The 9,500-nt window shown below is 47.5% G+C and overlaps 1 pseudogene; it reads right to left on the bottom strand.

Annotated features, from left to right (window-relative positions):
* Positions 1-982: 982 nt before the first annotated feature.
* LOC123050324 (uncharacterized) lies at positions 983-5,881 on the bottom strand (annotated as a pseudogene).
* Between the last annotated feature and the right edge of the window lie 3,619 nt (positions 5,882-9,500).

Below are 9,500 nucleotides of genomic sequence, written 5' to 3'. Positions count from 1 at the left end.
TTTTGTGTGCAATAAATAGCTCGGCTGCAATGTTCTTACAAAATTGGCGACGTATTTAGTCACTAGCGCTAAGTAGGTCTATTGGTTAGCCTAAGACAAACACTACCGTGAGTGTGCAAGTTCGATTGCTGTAAGAGGCTACTTTTCCTCTTAATTCTTTGCGCTATTAGACTTCGTGTCTTCGTAGCATTTCCTGGGCCGGCCCACGAGGGACTGCTGCGAGCGCTTATGAGTGTCACGTAGGAGAAATGATGAGGTGGAGGAGAGAGACTCATAAAAAAAAGACTTGTTTTCTCTTATTTAAAAGGAGACAAGATATGATCTCTTAGCACAATATGTCTCACCACGTTTTTTAAAATAACTAGTTATTGAAGATAAGGCTAAGAGATGACCCATTATAGACATTCTTTTTTGTCATCTCTAATTTACATGCAAGACTTAAGATAAGACTATCTTATCAATCATTATACATGCTCTTAGCATTCACGACGCTGAAGGCACCGACTAGGGTCTCCCCTCCCCTACCGCTGCTGCGACGCGAGACCTGGCACCAGTGCGGCAACGGCAACCGACAACGAAGCCCGCGGCGATGGCCCACGACGGCAAGTAGCTCTTGGAGTGGCCGGTCGTGCTAAGTTCGAGTTGCCCTGAGAACCATGACAGAGATTATAAAGGCCAGGTTCAAATAATGGTAATGTTCAGACCTTTTTTTTTGCGAGAAGATAACGATTTCATAGATAGTTCGATTTTACAAAAATCCCAAAAAACAGTAGATAATACAAAAGGAGTCCTTCTGAGCTCCAGCATCGCTGGCATCCTGAACGAGAGGAAGACGCGCCGTCGCCTGTGCTCGTCCATGCGCCTTGGATCGACGAAAGCATCCCCATGGCAACCGGGAAGTCCTCACTCACCGCCTCCAGAGAGGTAACGCCCAGAAACATCGGCTCCGCCGCGAACCACCATGTCGTCATCTTCGAGATCTTCACATCGCAGATCCGCCGCCCCGCGGGATCTGATGGGGAAGGAAGCACAACACGAATCCGTCGATTCGCGAGTGCTGGGGAAGCAGGCGCACCACCACGGAGCTCCACCGAGCGCCGGAGTCGAAGGGAATGTGCACCAGCAACAAAAACCACACCGGCGACTCCACCACCTCCTCATCGCCGCCGGCCGGTAACCCTACAGACCCTACACTAATTACAGCCGCGAGATGAGGATCCCCCGCCCTCCCGCCGCCAGAGCGGCAGACGGAGGACGAGGGATCCGGCGCAACGGTGGCATAGAGGTGGATCGACCGGGAGATGTAAAAAGTCGCCCCTCTTCTTCGAACGGGAGAGGGAGAGAGACGTCCAGGCTCGGTAATGTTCAGACCTTAACCACAAAAGTCCAGGTTCAATGCAAAAAGAAAAAGTTCAATGCAAAAACTACTTAAAACCGATCTTTTGACTACGTGTCCCTGCACTGTTGAACCCTTTTTGTTTTTGAGAATCACTGTTGAACCCTTCATGCATGCAATTTGAATAATAATGGAATTTGGCTCAACCTTTAACGTAATTCATGCATACGCTTGCGCTGGCAAGCAGACCTTACTAATCAAGCCACCAATTATTACTACAAAGTAGTCGGAAAAGAATCAGCAGTGCTATATTTGGCAGCGTGTTATTCACTACCATTAGGAGAGCAGTATTGACAATTTAACATCAATCAAGAAAGAGAAAGAAAATAAAGTAGAAGAGATGATACCAACACACGGATATCCAACAGTATATATATTATATTATATATGAAAAAGCGTATGAGAAAAGCAAATTACAATTTGTACCACCTATAATTTAGACAAAAACCAAGTGGTGTCAAACTGCTATAACTAGTGGCTCTTCATCGGCGTAAGTACCGTGATCTGGGCATACATGGATAACTTGCGAGACTCTCCTCATATAACAAAGGGACCAACGGCAAAAGGTTACTGTCTAGTGGATTTCCTCCCAGCAAAGGCACCTCGCTAGAGCACGTAAAATGCTTCCCTCGCGATTGCTCCGAGCATGTGACACGCAGCACCTCGTCAAGATCATACAAGTTGTCAGTTGTGCGCCTCACCGGATCATAAAGACCCATTTTCCTCCTTGTGTTGAGCAGATTCTCCCGTCCCTAGGGTCAATAATCAACGGGACCACAACATTTTCCGCAGGGGAATAGCCTGGACAACCTTTCAAATAGATTTTATATGCTCTGTCCCATTGATCATGCTCTAGCTTCCAAATATCTATTTCTTGTGCAACTGGATCTGCAAGGACAACACACAGTATTCCCTCGAGCTCCACCACAAATGCTTGATTAGGACTTGTGTCGCTCCACATTGCAATGGATGAAGGGCAAGGGATGACACCAAACCTGTCGTTTGCGACGTCGAACGACACAATGCCCTCTCATAACTCTGGCCCAACCTTGGTTCACTCATCCAATATAGAGCCCCTGACAAATAGGCCGGTGGCATGCCATTTAAGGGCAGAGGCGGTGCATGGTGGTCTTGGGCCGACGTGAGGTCAATGACTGAGCATGTCAAGAAATACTGACGAGATTTCAAGTCCTTGGGATGATAGAAAATCTGAACGACCACATGCTCCTGTGTCAACAAGTTGAATCCCAGGCCAGAATTCTTGTTGCCAACTGCAAAAGTGTGGTCTTCTGGTGTACAAACATTGCCATGCATCATTGCGAGTACATGGCGGGGCACTCGGTGTGGCGGCACTATAGCAGGGTAGGTCCGGTGATAACCTGTGCAAGGATTGTATAGATAGTCCTCTATCTCACAACTTACCAGGTTCAAACCATGGCAAGGCTTAGAGCAAACCACCTTTGTGTCAAGCCAGGCGCCTTGGCTAGGACCCTCCCCAAGGAGAAGTAATCTCTTTGAGGGAGCAAAGCTGAAACCCAATCCTCCAGCTCCCTTGCCAACAAGCATTACTTTTGGCCTCGTATCCCAATTGTTATGAACATGGAAAGAGCGAATGAGGCCTCCACTCTCAATGAAGCTAAGCCACTGCTTGCATACAAGTTTGAACTGCGCGACATAATCACCCGGGAGCCGGAGCAGGACCTCCTTGATCGGCTTAGCTAGGGGAGTCGATAATGCCGTCTCTTGGTTTGTTTTGTGTACCGGAGCAAGACACTCTTTGAATAAACTGAATCTGCGAGCTTCATATAATGATGAAATTTCCCTTATACCGTCAAATTCAATGGCCTCCAGGATCCCAGACGGTGGGTCATAGACTCATAGGTAATCACCTTGTGTTTGGAAGTGGCCAAGATTACCTTGTCCGTTGATCCACAATCGCCAACAGAACCGATAACTCTAATAACCTGTGCACTGGTGATCAAATCTCCTGCAACGTTCTGCTGCGACAAATCAATGCTATGCTGCAGTGACCAATCACTAGAGCTGTAGTTCCAAATCTCCAACCACATATTATTGTTGTCTTGAGGACGAAGGTCCCGGACCATACACAAGCGGCCAGCAAGCTCCACCAAGTGCACTCCTGTTCGTGGTATCTCGAAAGGTGGTGACGGGACCCAGCCGAAGGTCTCATAGTTGAGAGAAAATGATAAGACAGCAGCTCTTGGCCGTCTAGAGAGCACCTGGGTAGATTAGCCAATGGAGAAATCCGTCCGCAAATACCGGCAGCAGCGGACCGACTAAGCTCCATGATGCCGTTGTAATGGCGGCCTGAACAAAACTGCAAAACCTGAAGAGCACATCTCCAGCAGCCGGTCTCCAGCGATCCCCTTGCTCGCCACCAAGGACGTACACCTCGCACCTGATCCTCTGCTTCTCGTTCAGTTTCCCGAGGAACAACCTCACCACCTTGTACTCCCTGGTGCTCGTGTCAAAACCGAGACCGGTGGTCGAGAAGATGGCATGCTGGCAAGGAGGCAGCCTGGTGACCGCCTGTGTGGGCGCGTTGAAGACGTAGTAGGCTGGCGCCAACGCGTCCTGCAAGAGGGTGAGGCCACGGCATGGCGAAGGAGTTAAGGCCGCAAAGTCGCCGCGCATGTCGTCGAGGGTGAACAGCGGGCCGTCGGTGGGGAACAAGCTTTGAGTACACTCCTGTGGAGTCGAACGTCGACGTCGCTGACGGCGAGATGAACATGAGCTTAGGTGGCGCCACCTCGGCCTTGGCCATGTGGAGGCTGCAGAACTCCTCAGAGGAGAGCGCCGAGGCCCAGGAGTGGCACACGGCGCGGAAGCGCAGGATGGATTTGACGGGCAGCTGCAGGAGCACCTCCGTCGTCAGCTCGTCTGGCAGCACCGACGCCCCAAACGATCCTACGACTACGACCCTCCTCCTCTTGTTGCTCGTCGTCGACGGCATCCCAACTTGGAGGCTTAGACCGGCGACTGCAACAGCTGAAACCATCTCAATACTGAAGAGGAAGGATCTGTTATCTTAGATGTGAACATCAACTGCGAGGAAATCCAGAAACGCGTCACCGACCGAAGGGGTCACAATCTTCCTGTCCTGGCTTGGACTCCTCGGGCGAACGGAGGGGTATTCGATGGCAATATAGGGCGATAGGAGGGACTACTACTCTTTCTATATACTCCCTCCATTGCTAAATATTTATCTTTCTAGTTAATTTAAATAGACTATCACATACGAATGTACGTAGACATATTTTAGAGTGAGCAATTTGAGAAAATGCCACATCTTTCCTGGGACTTTGCTCTTATAGCACACCTTTCTTTTTAGGGCGCTACTACGTGTCCGAAGGCTGATATTTAGATTTCATCCGTTGCTTCGATGACCGTTGGATACCCGAGCTGATAGCCGTCCGATCCGATGTCCGCCCCCCGCATGTCCACTCGTTATTTCCCGCAACAAACGCTCGGTTGCAGAAACAAGTCAGTCTTGACCCGACCCCGACTGAGCTGCGCCCCCCGCGGTGCCGCCGCAAAATCAGCCCGCCGCTGACGTGTAGGAGCTACTCTAGTTGCGAAACCTCCTCTTCTCTAATTTCCTGCAACAAAAGCTTTGTTGCGAAACTTTCTCATCTCTAATTTCCTACAGCAAGAGATTTGTTGCGAAAACTCATTTTCTCTAATTTTCTGCAATAACTCCCCTATTGCAAAAACTCTTATTCTCTAATTTTCTGAAACAAGACTTTTGTTGTAAAAATTGCAACAACGTCTCCGGCCGTGTCACCCAGTCTTCGCTACCGCCATTCCACAACAACATTGTTGTTGCGGAAACTTAGAGTGTGCGTGGACGTAAGGCGTTGTGATGTGGCTGTGTCTAGCATTGGTGGTGCCAGGACGGTGGTCGCCCAGAAATGCGGGGGGAATGGGAGGGGGGTCTCCGATCCATACCTGCTGGAGTCGACGTCGGCGGATATGCCCCGGTCGCCGAACGCTGCTGCCCCCGCCGCCCTCCCAAATCCAGAAGCATGCGCCCTCCCATAGACACGAGTCAACGAAGGCCGGTTACACAAATGCTTATGCTGAAACAATAGCTGTGTTTCAAAAAAAATGCGTGTGACGAGGAAAGCGAGGCCGTTCTCATCCGTCTGATCAACAGGCGATCCATCGGACACGGAGCCAGCGGATGCGCGTGCGAGATCGGTCGGCTGAAGGTAAACTTTTTCCTTCTTTTTATTGGATTATATACCACACCTCTGATCAATAGCTTGACAAAATACCACAAATTGATTTTTTTCCTTCTTTTGCACGTCCAGGCCCACACCTCATTTTTGCTAGGACGAATTTGCCCTCAGCTGTTTCCTGGTCATACGAAACGATCGACACAAGACACAGAACGAAGCACAGCGCCGTTGCCGCCGCCTCGGTTCTTCTCCCAGCGCCGCCGCCTTGCTGTGCCTCTGCCATGGCGAGCCGCCACCTCGCCGTGCCTCCTTCCCCGAACTGACGCCTCGCCCTTCCTCCCTTCCTTCCAGGCGCGCCGCCACCTTGACGTGATTCATCCTGCCGTCGCCTCGTCCTGCATCATGTACTCCCGGACGATCCACACATAGGTTCTGCCGCCGCCCCGACAGGTTACTCTCTCCCTCCCTCTTGCTCTCTCCCCCTCCCCCCCTCTCCCTCCCTCCCTCTCTCATTTGATCTAAACTGTGTATTGAAAAAACCTAGGCCATGGAGATTATGCTAGAAGAGGAGGAGAACTAGCGGGCAGCTTCACAGGTACGAGTAGAATGTGTTGTTCGCGGAGATAGAGCCAGAGGGTGCAGCTCTGGAACGGTTAGAGATAGAGGGCGCAACTCTGGAACGGTTAGTCGATCAACCTAAGTTTTTGAATTGAAGGGTTTTGTGAATTGTTAACTGCATATTGACGAATACCCTACGCATTGTTTCTATTTGAAAAATAGTTTAATTTTGCAGGGAAGAAGGTACGGAGTTGCACGTTGTCATTTATAAACTAATTGTTAGAGTTCTTCGATTTGTTGCAAAGCTTGACGATGGCAGCGAGCATCAAGTTTCCCAGCATGATGTGGAGTTTGAGGTTAACATGAAACGTTTTACTATTGAAAAACTGATAGAACTCATTGGGTCCAAAGTTGTTTGGGGGAGTGGGCAGGAGGTCCATATTTTGTGCAAGGACAAGCATTTTGAATCAGTTGAGAGGATTGATAACTACTGGAAATTGCTCACATCATTCCTTGAGAGATGGGAAGAAAAAGAATTTCTTGTGCTAGCTCAAGTTGTGGACATTGCAAAGGGGGTTACGACATCATCTTGTTCAGAAAATGTCCCATCTAGTGAGATAGTAGACAACATCATTTGCTCAAGTTTTGACATTTACCAGTCAAATGCTAGTAGTGCATCATGTGTTGATGATTCTAAAAATTGTAATGTGCTTCGTAATAATGAGAGATATGTGCAATCTGATGGTGGAGTTTTCATTGATTGGTCTACTCTTGAGATAACTCCTATTGGTGATGATATAATTGCTCCTATGTCCCAGGAAAACATGTGCCGAGGAAGAGAAAAAGAGTGTAGCATACCATTTTGTAATTTTGTTATGTGTTTAGTGATCTGCATGAAGGTGATGCCACTTCTTTAAGAAGTCGATGCTTTTCGATTAAATTCCTGTCTTTCAATGTCTTGTGATTCTGTCGTCTGTGTACTGAGATGATTATTCACTTAAAGCTTGGTGCAACTTGTCAGATATAAATTTGTATCTATTAATTCTGGATTGTCATGTGTGGATTATTCACTTAATTCTTGTGATATGTATGGTACAGAAATATAGAGAGGTCATGTCAAAATTTTAGGTGAAAATGCTGTCAAAATTTTGATTATATCCCTATCAACAGAACTATATATCACTACATGTCACATCCCAATCTGAATTTTGGTTACATCCATACGGACAAGCATCCATATCTGCTTGCAACACTTGCTACAACCATCAACAGGTAACAACTTTATTACTTTGTGTTACTAGTATTTGAGACATATGCTAACAAAGCTAGCAACCAGAGCAACGAGCAGCTGCAAACTGATGGAGCAGCCGCATGTACAGCCAGAACTTCTCCAACCAGCCAGTACTGCAACGAGCAGCTAGTCTGGACGGCGGACGCGCTGCACTGGTACGGGCGGCAAGTGGGAGAGGAGGAACGGCAAGGTGGTGGTGCCGGAAAGGAGGCACGGCTCGCCGGCGGCTCGCCGGGGAGCTGGCATGGCAAGGCGGCGGCGCCGGGAGTAGGCACGACGAGGTGGCGCCGTGCTTCGTTCTGTGATCACCTCGTATGACCAGGAAACAAGCTGAGGGCAAATTCGTCCTAACAAATATGAGGTGAGTGCCTGGACGTGCAAAAGAAGGAAAAAAAAATCAATTTGTGATATTTTGTCAGGATATTGATCAAAGGTGTGGTATATAATCCAATAAAAAGAAAGGTGTACTATAGGAGCAAAGTCCCAGGAAAGATGTAGCATTTTCTCAAATTGCCCTTTTAGAGTGTAGATTCGTTCATTTTGCTACATATGTAGTCATTTGTTGAAATAATTAGAAATACAAATAGTTAGGAACGGAGGGAGTACTACTAAGCATGCACGTACAACGCACGTATCAAACATGAAAAATTCTAACAAAATATAGATAGATTTCTTGAAATTTTTGAAATTTGATATAAAGTGAATAATACCTAATTCTTGACTCATAAAAATAATTTGATTATCATTCTTCATTGTCAACATTCTTGTTGAAACAAATATCACACATCTTTGTGTTATTTATATAATCTTTATTTTTATCTAATAATAAAGGACGGAAGCTTTCATAGTTTTTCATAGGTCATCCTTTTATATATGTTGATTTTGTGTTAACCTTAAAAATTAACGGCTGGGACTTAAAAATAGATCCATGAGATTGAAGGACACACGTCTGGTTTTTTCCTATTTAGATAGGCTTCGAGATTGAATTGTTTCATTACGTGTACGTATTGGACACGAACACTTGATGTAATATTTTTAGTCCTAATTAATTTCTACGTCCGTAATTTTTAGTCCTAATTAATTTCTACGTCCGTCTAAATTATACGTCACTGTGGCCATGCTGTGTTTGTAAGTCACTCGCATGCACACTTTCGTACGGCCAACCCGTACTGGTACTGGATAGAACTGCCAAGCTGCTAAATAAATCAGGGATTGATTGTGTGGGATAAATAGAATACGATGAAACGGAGGACAAAGCGCAAATCGATCGAGCTCTCTCGATATCCAAGAAAAAGCCCTGCAAAAAAAAATCCAAAAAAAGGGTCGAGGAGCGTGAGGAGACGGAGCCGATTGATAATCAGGCCAGCAGCCCAGCTTCGGTAGACGACGATAGGCGAGGCATGCCAACGATCGATGCCCTCAACAAAAGAAGCAGGAAAGGCGCTGGTGCCGACAATCGATGCCCATGACAGAAAAAAGGCAGCATCACTTGGTTGATGGCCTCACGAGGACGCCGTCTTGAAGGACGTCATCTGCCTCCCGTGCGTAGTGGTGCCCAAGGCCGTTGTCTTCCTGCTCAGGATAGGTTTGGTGAGACGCCGAGCCCGTCGGCCTTCACGGCTGTGTCGGCTACACCGACGAGAATGACCTTTGTTAGAACGATCTTGGAAGAGAGTCTATTCGCCCGTCTACGTGCGTCGAGGATGCCGCCAACCTGGCTCTTTCCCTGACTGCTGTGGAAGCTTGCTGTGTTCTTCACTTTTTGATTTGGGCGCATGGCTATGTGTTCTTGACTTCTTGTTTGTACGCGTGCGTGCTGGGTGTTTTTTTTCTTCCAGAGACGTAAGGCCAGTGTGTGTGCTGGGTGTGTTGATGCTTGCGTGATGTGTGCATTTTGATTTATTTTTTCTGTTGAGATTAATCTCTCGCATGCAGATGTTTATGGTTCAAGAAGCTTCAAGAAGCTTTTCTGACCGTGCAATTGCCTTGGGATTTGGCCAAGGCATCCCAGAGCGTATGCGCTTCCATCTATAGTGCTCTTGTGTGTCCCGTC

Source organism: Triticum aestivum, chromosome 1A (assembly GCF_018294505.1).
Source record: "Triticum aestivum cultivar Chinese Spring chromosome 1A, IWGSC CS RefSeq v2.1, whole genome shotgun sequence".
Lineage (NCBI taxonomy): Eukaryota > Viridiplantae > Streptophyta > Magnoliopsida > Poales > Poaceae > Triticum > Triticum aestivum.
Note: the sequence above shows the minus strand (reverse complement) of the source record. Positions and strands in the feature narration are given on the sequence as shown.